Below are 13,960 nucleotides of genomic sequence, written 5' to 3'. Positions count from 1 at the left end.
GAGTGAGAGTTTATATTTGTAAAATCTTTACTAAGTAAATTATGCTTATGTACAAAAATATTTTATCATTTTCAACTTTTTCAGTGGCCTTAATATATGAGCATTCAGGTCAGCTAGACAACTTGCATTTATTTACATTGAAAACTTGTGTGAACATGTTCATTTTTAAACATATCTAGACTCGTTGGTCAGAAGTTAATCAAATCCTATTCCATTTGTGTTTTGATAGGACTTAAATCTCTCCCTAAAACTTACATTTAGAAGTTTCTAAATGAAAAAAGGAAAGTGTTTTGAGAAAGGAAAGTTAGCACTTTAAACTCCCTTCTAGAAAAATATTTCATTTGCAAATAAACATAAGAAATCAAATGTAAATTTTAAGTGACTTTTAAAGATTTTTTCCATTATTAAAATGTAACATTCCATCTTTTGTCACATATCGTTCATGTGAACTATTTTTTTAAATGCCTCTAGCAGCTTTTCTTGATGAGTTTGTATTAAATCAGGAATGACTGAGAGGATAATACTGAAATTCATACATTTTGTTAGAATTCTTTTTTTAAAATAGAAAACCATGACTGAATGTATTCATTAAAATGTGTTTAACAGAGAATGTCATTTAAAAGTTCAAAGGCACAGTTACGTGTATGAAATGTGAGCTTCTAGCATCCATAAAACTAATTGGATTTGGGTTGAGTTCTGTGCCGTGCAAACATAAATATTTAATATTTCTAGTCTGCTACTTATGGAGTTTTAAAGTGCCATCACTTCTAGCTTGCATGAATCATTAAAACATTATTCAATTCTTTTCAAATAAGGATTGTCATAGGAACATCAGGAAATTTAAATAAATACACAAAAGGTTTTGTGCTTAGTGATAAACACACAAGTAAGTAAATAAACTAAGGATACTTATGGAAAAGTTTGTCTGGATACCACCTGGACCAAAAATAAAGGATGGAAGTCATGGTCTTCTTTAATTAAAAATATACTGGATTAAGTCAGGCATGGTGGCTCACTGTAATTCCAGCCTTTGGGAGGCTGAGGCAGGTGGATCACCTGAGGTCAAGAGTTCAAGACCGGCCTGGCCGACATGGTGAAACCCTGTCTCTACTGAAAATATAAAAACTAGCTGGGCATGGTGGCATGCACCTTGATCCCAGCTACTCCAGGAGCTGAGACAGGAGAATCACTTGAATCCGGCAGGCAGAAGTTGTGGTGAGCTGAGAGTATGCCACTGCACTCAAGCCTGGGCAACAGAATGAGACTCCATCTCAAAAAAAAAAAAGACTGGATTCTCATGTCTGTGTGAGAACTGAGAATTATGCAGAGGAGGAGTTAAAGAAATAATTTTGGTTATTCTCATGGAGAAGGTGGGAAAAAGCCAAAAACAATACTCTTCATTCATACATGTAGCTATTGTCCAAGAAACAGTTTTTAAAAGAAAGATTTCAAACCTCTTTAGAAGATTTCACTGCCTCTCCTATGCTTCAGATACAGCATAAATTAACCAAAAGGATAAACCATTGAGGAAACCACTTGCAGTTAAAAATTGATAGTTACCTGGCATTATGATAGTCAAAAGATATAATTATTGTTGGAAATATACATACGTACCTTCATAGATGTATTTACAAGTCCAAACTGAAGTTAATCATAATAAGAATATAAAATAAAGCAAAAGTATTGAAAGAATGGGAACTCTAGTTCTGGGTTTCTTCCTAAACTGTAGCAAAATCTTAAATTTAATGGCTACTACTAGTACTATTTATACATTTGTTTAAAAGTGAAACATTCTTTTTCATTTGGAACTAAAAATTGTCTTTAAAAGATACCTCGATGTGTTTAAAACTATCTGCCTGAATGCCCCCATATTGATTAACTGCATGAAATGAACTCATATGTACATAAGTGTTTAATTCTTTAACCAGCAAGTATATTTTAAGCACCTACTGTATGCCCAGCACTACTCCAGGCAGGCACTGGGGGTAAAAAGCGAATATATAGGTCCCTCTCTGCATGGAGATTACAGTCTAGAAGGGAAGATAGACAATAAATACAAAAACAAGTATCAATACTACTTACAAGTAGAGATATCACGAATCAGTTGGATCTACAGCTCTGAAGCTTAGAGAAAGTCTAGCCTCAGAAAATATGGTTGGGACTCATCTGGAAGACGTTTGAAGCCATGGGTCTAGTTGAGTTTACCTATACCGATGGTTCTCAACCAGGAGTGACTTTGTTCCCTAGGAGACATTGGCAGTGTCTGTACACAGTTTTGATTGTCATGACTGTGGGGTGGAGGATATTACTGTCATCTGGTGGGTAGAGGGTGGGGATGCTACTGAACATTCTGTGATGTGCAGTACAGGCTCCCATAATAAAGAATTATCCAGTCCAAAATATCAGTAGTGCCAAGGTTGAGAAGTATTAAGCTAGATTCAAGATTTAAAAAGAGAGGAGGTCTGAGGACTGAGCCCTGGAGTGCACCAGCATTTAGGGAGTCTAGAAGGGAAGACTGGATGGAATAGCAGTAAGGTAGAATGACAGCCAGGAGTAAATGGTGTCCCAGAAGCCAAGTTTCAAGACGGAATGAGCAACTGTATCAAATGCTACTTAGCAATTGAGTTAGATGGGGACTGAGAACTAACCATAAAATTTAGTAAAATGTGAAGATCATTAGTGGCCTTGATAGGAGGTAAATAATAATCAGCTCAGAGACTGGAAAGTGAGTTAACCAGGATGGTACAGTGGGGTGGTCCTAGAGTTTGGTCAAGGTAAGTTTCAAGTGAAATTACTTAGCACCACCCTTTCTTTCTTCCAGCCATTTTCAGCTTCCTAGATGCAGGCATAGAGTAGACAAAGAGAGCTGACTTTAATCAGAGTTAAGGTTCTCCCAGTGACTGTAGCAGAGATCAGCAAATGGGTTGATGGAGTGTGCCTTAGAGTGAGTGACAGGTCTCACTGAGCCATGGAATCCTCCCTGAGGGCTGGGTGCGGTGGCTTATACATGTAATCTTAGCACTTTGGGAATCCAAGGTGGGGCAGGAGTTCGAGACCAGCCTGGCCAATATGGCAAAACCCTGTGTCTACTAAAAACATACAAATTAGGTGGGCGTGGTGGTGTGCACATGTAATCCCAGCTACTTGGGAGGCTGAGACAAGACAATTACTTGAACCCGAGAGGCAGAGGTAAGACAATTACTTGAACCCGAGAGGCAGAGGTTACAGTGAGCCAAGATCCCGCCACTGCACTCCAGCCTCGGTGACAGAGCGAGACTCCGTCACAAAAAAAAAAAAAAAAAAAAAAAAGAATCCCTACCGGGTAACCAAGTGTGAACAGAAGTGTAGCCCCAATGAAAATTGAACTTATGTGATAGATAGGTTTTAGAAAGGGAGGTGGTGGTAAAGTGTAAAACTCTTGAAATGTAACTTTAAGCAGTAAGATCGGTAATGACAGGAGTAACTCTATTTCAAATCTCAGTGTGTCCGTTTGAGTGAGCAGCTGAGGTGGTAGAAACAGAAGATGGGAGATGAGAAAGTCAAGAAAATAAAAGGATATGTGGGTGGGTTGCCTCTCACCGATCATTTGTATACATCTCCTCTAATCCCTGCAAAGCTAATTCCATGTTTTGGAAATAGCAGTCACCTACCTCTTTCACACTTTTTTGTCTCTATCCATCTGGTTTTTAGTTTTCACGGTCAGAATTTTGTTTTTGTTTGCTTGCTTTTCTGCATATTTGTGTGTGTTTGTGTGTTTTTTAACTGTAATAGGCTTTTCTGTCTTAATTATCTCTCCTAGTTTTTTCATCAACCATCTTTCTTCACATGTTTACTTCCAAAGTCAGATGTCCCCTTTTTGAGTTGGCCATTCCAACTGAAGGCTTGTACCTCTCTTTTTTAATAATAAAAACAACTGCGCTAACAATTTTTAAGCCACACATTTTTCTTCAAGCAAGCCACAATGATTTAAAGAGTGAATTGTATTGTGTAGTGGCTCAGGCTCTGAATTCAGAGCTGACTTCAGAACCCTGCTCGAGGTATTGACTTTGACTGTGGGTGGGTCACATGACCTGAGCCCTCAGTGTCTTCACCTACAAAATGGAGGTGATACCACCCACCTCATAGATTTGCCATCAGAATTAAGTAAAGTAATACACTCAAGTACTTTGCAGGTGTCTAGTAAGGGGCCTGGCAAACTAGCCTGTGGGCAAGCTGCCTGTTTTTGTAAATAAAGTTTTATTGGAATAAAGCCATCTCCATGTGTTTATGTATTCTCTGTGGCTGCTTTCATGCTAACAGCACAATTAAGTAGTTGCAGCAGAGACTGTATAGCCCATAGAGCCTAAAATTATTACTATCCGAACCTGTAAGAAAAGGTTTGCCAATCCCTGGTTCGGAACATAAAATCCTACAAAATTAAGTTTCACATTAAAAATTTTTTCCACCACAGATTAAAATTATTTCACTTGCTTTTACTGTTTTTGCTTTTTTCTTTTTTATTTAGATGAAATCTCACTTTGTCACCCAGGCTGGAGTGCAATGTTGTAATCTTGGCTCACTGCAACCTCCGCCTCCCAGGTTCAAGCGATTCTTCTGCCTCAGCCTTCCAAGTAGCTCGGACTACAGGCACACGCCACCATGCCCAGCTAATTTTTTTATTTTTAGTACAGATGGGGTTTCACCATGTTGGTCAGGCTGGTCTCAAACTCCTGACCTCAAGTGATCCACCCTCCTCGGCCTCCCAGAGTGCTGGGATTACAGGCATGAGCTATTTTGCCTGACCTCTTTTCTCTTTTCCCTCCCCTGCTCCTTCCATTGCAGCCTTGAACTGGGTGCAAATGATCCTCCTGCTTCAGCTATCTGAATAGCTAGGACTACAGGCATGCACCACCACACCTGGCTGATTTTTAAAATTTTTCTGTAGAGACAAGCATCTCACAGTGTTGCCCTGGCTGGTCTTGAACTGCTAGCCTCAAGCAATCTTCCCACCTCAGCCTCCCAAAACGCTCAGATTACAGGCATGAGATGAGCCACCATGCTTGGCCTGCTTACTCTTTATGTAATACTTTCTAGTCAGTGACTTACTATTAAAAACAGTGCATGGTAGCTGTTCTTTGTTGTGGTTTCAAAATACCCCTTCACATCAAATAATTTTTTGGAGACTTTACTACACTGATAACTACTGAATTATTTTCAATGTCTTCCAGCCTTTCAAACTTAGCCCAATAAAGATGAGAAAATTTCCCCCACATGCATTTTCTGCCATCAAAATAATGACTAACAAGTTAGCTTTTAATTTAAGTTCTGTCTTTACTGTGACAGTTGTGGGGAGAGAGGGAAAAAAGAAGGGTGGCCTTCGATTTGGCATTGGGTTGGAGGCATCCTGTCTTCACTGATGTAATCTAGAAGCTTTCTACATTAAAATTACTACTCAAGTCTGAGAACCCAAATACTCTAATCTGAATGCTATAATGTTGCTATTTTAGTTCCAGCTAGCTAGTGAGATCCATACTTTCAGCTGTCCCAGCACAGATTTCCCCAGAGGCAAAGTAACAAGTTTGCATTGTCTCCACTAGAGAAAGTGACCCACTCAGAAATGTGAAGTTTCAGTCACATGTGGCATACAGTCGTTACCTCTGCCTGCCTAGACCTTTTCAGAACCACTTCCATACTATGTCCGTGGTCTGGCCAGGAGCTGAGCTGACAGCCCTGTCATTGGCATATCAGCTTCTGATTATTGGCTTTGGAACCTGCTGTGGGCTGGGGTGTCAGTGCCTAGCAGCAGAGCCATGTGATGTGAGGATTTCATTGGTAACGTTTCTTTGGATATTGACAAAGTGGTACAGATAGACAACGTAGAATGATTAAATCAAGCATATTAATATTTCCATCACCTCTCATACTTATTTCCCCCCCATTTTAACTGGAAAATGTACCCTTTGGCCACATCTGCTCATTCTCCCCATTCTCCAGCCTCTGGCAGCCACCATTCTCTCTGTATCTATGAGTTTGATGTTTTTAGTTTTCACATATAAGTGAGACCATGTGGCATTTGTCTTTCTGTGCCTGGCTTATTTTGCTTAGCATAATGCCCTCCAGATTCATTCATGTTGCCACAAATGACATAATTTTTTCCTTTTTAAGGCTGAATACTATTCCATTGTGTATGTATACCCAGAGGTGCCTCTTATTAATTGCAAGAAACATTACATAAGGTTCAGAGAACTTAAGTGAAAAAACTAAGAGCCTTGCAATGCTAAGAAACGCGACCGAGAGTAAAATAATGAAATACTATAAATTATCCAACAGGACTTTGATTTTTTATAATCATCAAACTTTAGATCTGGAAAGGCCCTTAGACCTTGCCTAATCCTACTGCTTTTAACAAATATGAAAACTGATAAATAGCTATGTTAACGGACTTCATTGATTGATAGGAAGCCACGAAATGACTCAGCAGCAAAGCCTAGCATAGAAACCAGGTATCATAATACAACCCTGTCACCTTTCTGCTCCATCACACTCTGTTTATGGATTTGAGGTAAGGCCCAAGATTGTGATCAGAATGTACTTTCATTTTGACACAATTGCTTATACAGTTTAATTCATTTTCCTTTTTAAAAAATCAAAACATGTTCAGTCATTATTGCATTTGTGCAATATAGCCAAAATCCTTCTATCATTTGTATTTCTGAAACATGTATGGTCTGATACACAGGATTTAGCAGGTTTTATGAGTTATACATGTACCGTTTTATATCTTGTTAATAGTGGAGTATGGTGCCAGTATTTAAAAAATAAAATCTTGCAACTTATATGAACAAAAGTTCTCTGAAATAGGAATTTGAAGGAAAGACTATTCAAGTGAACAATTTGCAGACTGTGGAAGGATAGCCTTCAGTGTAAAATGAATATGCAGTTCCAGAGAACAAAGGGAGGGTCCCAGGTTTTATAGCAAAAGCACCCACTCAGGTTCCCAATCAGGTCCATATAGTAAATGAAGGATTGAAACACCCTTAGTTCTGATTAGTTGGTGCTGCTGAGCCCTGATTAGCCAAGACTCGTGAATTTTAATTGGTTGGTTGGCATTAGCTCTGAAAGTCCCAAAGTTGAATGGAGGTACAGGTTTTCCAGGAACTCAGAGCATATGTGTGACCTCCAATCAGCAAATGGTTGGTTGGCTCTATTTTCAATCTAAACCCAATTAGCCACTCAGGATCCACCTTAGAGGATTCGCTTTTTCATGTTCACCTTTGTTCATACTTATTTTGATATTTTCACTCTACCATCATCAGTGTAGTTTATGATTATTTAATCATGTCAGAATTAATTCCTTCAAACTCCATTAGACCTTACTCCCAAATTTTTAGAGTGCCAACTAGTATTAATAAAGCAGCAAGACCAGAGTTTGGGTTCTTGCATTGTTGCTTAAAGCAGTGTTAAAGATACACTGACATGACTAAAATGCATTGCTGCATAAATAAGCACAGGCTTTAAAGTTTAATATGATTAATGCAACTTGATGCTAAACTCTGAAGGTCAACCAAGGCTTCCAAGTTACTGAAAACCAGCCCGTTTTTTTCCCAAGTCAGAGATTTGATGCAATCCATGTGCCTTTTATTTTAACATATTAGTTACCCTTTTAAAAGGTGCCATCTGAAAAAGTGCTGAAGAAATGAAGACCTTCAACTTCTCCTGACCAGTTAGACTGTCTTATTTTCATAGATAAACAGTTAACAAATTAAACATATACTATGTTTAATTTTTTGTTTTTTTGAGATGGAGTTTCACTCTTGTTGCCCAAGCTAGAGTGCAGTGGCACAATCTTGGCTCACAGCAACCTCCACCTCCCAGATTCAAGCAGTTCTCCTGCCTCAGCCTCCCAAATAGTTGGGATTACAGACATGCACCAACACACCCAGCTAATTTTGTATTTTTAATAGAGATGGGGTTTCTCCATGTTAGGCTGATCTCGAACTCTCGACTTCAGGTGATCCACCCACCTCGGCCTCCCAAAGTGCTAGGACTACAAGCATGAGCCAACTCGCCCAGCCATGTTACTTTCGTTATATATATGTTGGAAATGGAGGTCATTATGATTTTTTCTTTTTTTTTTTCAATTGCATTTTAGGTTTTTGGGTACATGTGAAGAACATGCAAGATTGTTGCATAGGTGCACACATGGCAGTGTGATTTGCTGCCTTCCTCCCCATCATCTGTATCTGGCATTTCTCCCCATGCTCTCTCTCCCCAACTCCCCACCCCGTGCTGTCCCTCCCCTATTTCCCCCCAACAGACCCTAGTGTGTGATGCTTCCCTTCCTGTGTCCATGTGTTCTCATTGTTCAACACTCACCTATGAGTGAGAACATGCGGTGTTTGATTTTCTGTTCTTGTGTCAGTTTGCTGAGAATGATGGTTTCCAGGTTCATCCATGTCCCTAGAAAGGACACAAACTCATCGTTTTCATGGCTGCATAATATTCCATGGTGTCTATGTGCCACATTTTCCCTGTCCAATCTATCATCGATGGGCATTTGGGTTGGTTCCAGGTCTTTGCTGTTGTAAACTGTGCTGCAATGAACATTTGTGTGCATGTGTCCTTATAGTAGAACAATTTATTTGGATATATACCCAGTAATGGGATTGCTGGGTCAAATGGAATTTCTATTTCTAGGTCCTTGAGGAATCGCCACACTGTCTTCCACAATGGTTGAACTAATTTACACTCCCACCAACAGTGTAAAAGTGTTCCTGTTTCTCCACATCCTCTCCAGCATCTATTGTCTCCAGATTTTTTAATGATCACCATTCTAACTGGCATGAGATGGTATCTCAATGTAGTTTTGATTTGCATTTCTCTAATGACCAGTGATGATGAGCATTTTTTCATATGTTTGTTGGCCTCATGTATGTCTTCTCAGGCCCATTCAAAAGTGGGCAAAGGATATGAACAGGCACTTTACTTTTGTTATATTTTAACAGAACAAACTACGGACAGGGCCTTAAAAAGACAATAATGGGGAGATTTTTGGCCACTTGTAATTCTACTCTTTTCATAACTATTTATGCTCTGCTGTCCTTCTGGTTATGTTTTGTCTTTGAAAACATAAAAGTCGTTTATTAGTAGGCTTTGCTCTGCATACATGGGCCATCCTGTGGTTTTCCTGTAAAATAATACAAGCTAGTAGCACTGAAACATTTAGTATTCTTCAGGGTTTTTTGTTTTGTTTTCAAAGAGTAGTTCAGTCATAACCCACCATTTCCTCATTTAAAATATGATGCTTAGTTTCTGTCTCAAGAATTCAGAAAAGGAATCTTGCGTTTAAAGTTTATAACAATGTCAGAGAGACCATCTTTTCCTGTGATTTTTCAAAATGAGTAGGGATTATTTGCTTCAGCATTTTCTAGCCAGTTTTTGGAGTAGCTGTGAATGTTAACAAAATTCTGTCCAAAATGACTATAATTTCCTTTTGGTATTTTCTAATGCACTTTTCTACTATCTTAAAGAGAGTACTTGAACAAAATTTAAACTTACCATTGTCTCCTGTTCTATAATTGATTAAAGCACTTAGCTCTGCTTGAGATGAGTATGACTTTTGCCTTTATATGGAGAGACCATAGCCCTGACAATTTGATATTTTATGGTCTCATACATTTTTTTCATTTTTTTTTTTTTGTTTAAAAACCTTTAAAGGTTTGTTGTTGCTTCTTGTTTCTTTTAGAATACCTTTCCTAACAGTCCCTATTTTTTAGTTTAATTTTCACTTCTGTTTTGCTAAGGCTGTAAACTGGCAATCATATTTAATGGAGTTGTAGGAATCAGTACACTAAGGACCTTACAGCTTTTACCATAAGCCCTAACATCAACATCCTATCTTTTTGGTTAGCTCACTGCCTTGTTCTTAACTATATTCCAGAGAGGTCAGAAATTATTGATTCCTATGCAACCTGAATTTTGTCAGATGTAAAAAGGAATTTTTAAAATGAAAATTGAATGTATTTAGATATAGCCACTTTTTATTTTCCCGTTTTTCAAAATTACATGTTTCCCCTAGGGTGAGTCAGATGTCATTTATTTTCAAGATCCATTCAGAATGGTAAATTGGATACAATTGTGAGGTTAATTATTTCAATGTTTGAAGACAGCTCAGTGCTTTTTTTGTAATCTGAGGTTTTGGGCCCTCTGAAAAATTACCAGTTAGCAAGCCCTCTGCTGTGGCATCACAAATGAAATCATTGCCATTGTACTTGTCATTCTTGCCCTATTTTGTGTCAAATAATATATACACCATTCAGGATTAACATTTATCTTAACTCTTAATGCAATTTTTCTTTCATTTCCTGTCATTTTCCCAAAAGAAAGAGTTATGAAAATTTAATTTGGGAAGACATACCATAATACTAATGAAATATTGTCTGTATAACCTACATATCAATCAGATCATTCCTGGTTTTAACTTACGAGTTGGAATTTTAACCTCTTACATGTTTGAACATTTGTTATTAGAACAATTGTTAGAGAACACATTTCCTATTGCCAGAACCTTCAGAGAGAGACAGAGAGAAAGAGAGAGAGAGAAAGAGAGAGAGAGAGGAGTGTGTGTGTGCATGTGCTTAAAATTTTACGTCAGTGTTTTAAAATGTTTCTTGACCATGGGGTATTAATTCTGAGTGGTATGAGGAGCAGTAAAAAGCAAAAACCTGATAGTTTCCTGGATTAGACCTATTAGAGTTGTTTAGATAACACACTTTGAATTACTTCCTCTCAGGAAACATCGAAACTGGAAATGTTAACCAGACACACATACGGAAGCACTTAGACAGAATGCATTGTTTCTTTTGCTATTAAAAAAAAAGGAAAGAAATTATGCAAATAAATTACATCTGTAGAAACCTACGGAGACTGTTTGGCTCAACTGCTAAAGAAAGAGCATTTATTTATGAGATTTTTCACCTGTCACTGACAGTGACCACAAAATCGGTCAGTATGTTCGTTTCATAGTTTATTCAGGGCTCATTGCTAGCATTAATAATGACTTCAGAGTTGGAAGCATGGGATTACAGATTGTGCTCACATGTTATGCATTTTTATGTATGACAGTAGGAGTAAGTTACTTAAGAAGTACACACATACACGAAAATGTAGACAAAACTATTGAATGTGCCCAGATAGTGACATTTAGTGAGGATAACTTTGATCTGTTTAATCTGTATGTGTACTTCTGATTTGAGCCTCAAAAACTGATGGACATTCTCTTTCAGTTCATTTGCTTTGCAGTTACTTCACTAGACTTATCATTTCTTAATTCTGGAAGGTGTATGTTTATAAAGATAATTTAGGAAAAATATAGTAAACGTTGATTTAAAGGGATAGAAGCATATTTTTTGTTTCTGGATCCCTGTCTTCATCTTTATTCCTGTCTCCATCTTTATCCTTGTCTCCATCTTTATTCAAATGGATGACTTGCCAAATTTTTCACAAAGTTCTAATAAATATGAAGTATAGCAGTGCAGCTGAGAGTTTTGGAGACTAGACTATCCTAAAATAGTGTGTTTTGAATTATTTCCATATGTTCACATCCTTTGGGATATAACTGTAATGATATTTCAGCACTATTCTGGCATTAAGTTTTATTCTGGGATAACATAGTCAATAAAAACTTGAACAATATTCAGTACAGAGAGAAGGATAATGCTTAGAACTAGTAGTTTGGGCTTGAACACAGTAGTAGATGAAAACTTAGAAATCTATGTGAAAATACAGAGATGTGAAAGGCAATGTGAAACAGAATTAAAAGAAGTAAAATGTTTTGTTAATAAAAGTAATAGTAATGATGGCCTCCACTTATTGAGAGATGACCATATGCCAAAATCTGTGGGCATTTGTTTACATACATTCCTGCAAAATAGATGGTGGTGTTCCATTTTATAGGTGAGGAACCTGAGGCTCAAAAAACTAAACATATTTTGTCTGAGGCCACTGCACTGTAAAGGCAAGATTCAAACTCAGCTTGTAGTTTAGCTAATAGTATTCTACCTGTCCGTTTCCAAAGGCCATAATTATTTTCATCCATCTATACCCAGTATCAGCAAACCTTTACTGTAAAGAAACAGAGTATGTATTTTAGAGTTTGCAGACCATATAGTCACAGCTATTCAGCACCGCCGTCTTTGAGTGAAAACAACCATAGACTATGTTTAAATGAATGAGTGTGGCAGTGTCCCAATAAAACTTCATTTGCAGAACCAATTGGTGGGCTAGGTTTGGACCATGGGTAGTAGTTTACTGACCTTTGATCTATGTTTTTGTAAGATCTATTAAATGCAGGTTGAAAGTAAGAGCCTTAGGAATAAACCAAAAGTTAAAATTAATATTAGATGATTCCTGGTGACCTAAGTCAAGAGAATAAAATAACTGAAACCAGGATCCAGGAGGGCATCCTATTCCTCTTGTCCCAGCCACTTAGGAGGCTGAGGCAGGAGGATCACTTGAGCCAGAAGTTCAAGTCCAGCTTGAGCAAAATAGCAAGACACAGTCTCTTAAAAAGTGCCAAAAATAAATAAAATAAATAACTGAAAACTTAAAATTACAAGTTCTATGGGAAAAGAAAGTCATCGATAAATTCTGTCATTTATAAATGTTGTATTAGCTCTAAACAAATAAAAACCCTAAACTGTATTCTTCAAAATTGTCAAAGCCTTAAAAACAAGGCAAAGAAACTCACAAATTAGAGGACTAGAGGCAGTGTGGCATCCTGGCTTGATCCTGGGATAGAAAAATGATACTTATGGAAAAAAACTGGCGAAATCCAAATAAAACTTGTACTTTATGTAACAGTATTGTACTAAAGTGAATTTCTTAGTTTTGATAAACATACCATGGTCACGTAAGATGTTAACAGAAGCTAGGTAAAGAGTATACAGGAACTTTCTGTGCTACCTTTGTAACTTTTCTACACATCTGAAATCATTCCAAATAAAAAGCTGGCCAGGCAAAGTGGCTCAAGCCTGTAATCTCAGCACTTTAGGAGGCCAAGGTGGCTGGATCATGAGGTCAGGAGTTTGAAACCAGCCTAGCCAATATGGTGAAACCCCATCTCTACTAAAAATACAAAACTTAGCTGAGTGTGGTGGTACGTGCCTATAGTCCCAGCTACTCAGGAGGCTAAGGTAGGAGAATCGCTTGAACTCAGGAGGCAGAGGTTGCAGTGAGCTGAGACCATGCCACGGCACTCCAGCTCAGGCAACAGAATGAGACTTCATCTCAACAAAACAAAATTTATTTAAATTCCTAGGCTTTAATTTAGATGCCTAGCATCTGCATTAGGACCGGGTTAATACTGAAGTACTAAAAGTAAGCACCGTTAGGTTGAGATCTTGTTAAAAAAAATAATAGCAATACTTATCTGAGTCATCCCAAATGGACTTTAAGCCTTAGCAGCATATATTCCCGTTAAAACAATATTGTGCTGTCATTTCTGTATTTATAATGTCTCCTATGGAGAAATTCACTTCACTATGGAAACACCAAAGCTGTTTGTTTTTTATAGTTCTAATGTTGATTGACAAATTACTTGTTCCAAAGATTAAAATTATACAGAGATGACCTAGAATAGAAGATAAGAAATTATTTACAAAGGTTGCTCTTCCTAGTTTTCTAAACACATGTTGATGATCATTACTCAGTATGTAGTATGAATATTGTCAATTACTTTACCCAGACATTTTTATTAACATGAGAGAAAAAATTCAAGCTTAGGCTTAATATAAGCCTGATACCGAAGCTGATAAACATAACATAGTAAAACTGTAGACCAGTCTCATCTGTGACAAAGATACCTACACCATAGATCAGGTACTATCAGAGAATTATACAATATTGACTTAAGTGTACCGTGATCATGTAGAGATTATTTCAAGCATGTAGAATTATTTTAATATTTGGGAATCTATTATAT

General features: G+C 37.5%; 1 protein-coding gene across 2 annotated transcripts in view; it reads left to right on the top strand.

Moving 5' to 3' along the window:
• GAREM1 (GRB2 associated regulator of MAPK1 subtype 1) overlaps positions 1 to 13,960 on the top strand; it is a 201,176-nt gene that overhangs the window by 155,034 nt on the left and 32,182 nt on the right. The window lies entirely within an intron of this gene.

The sequence above is a fragment of the Callithrix jacchus genome, chromosome 13, assembly GCF_049354715.1.
Source record: "Callithrix jacchus isolate 240 chromosome 13, calJac240_pri, whole genome shotgun sequence".
Classification (NCBI taxonomy): domain Eukaryota; kingdom Metazoa; phylum Chordata; class Mammalia; order Primates; family Cebidae; genus Callithrix; species Callithrix jacchus.
This window is presented reverse-complemented; position numbering and strand designations above follow the sequence as displayed.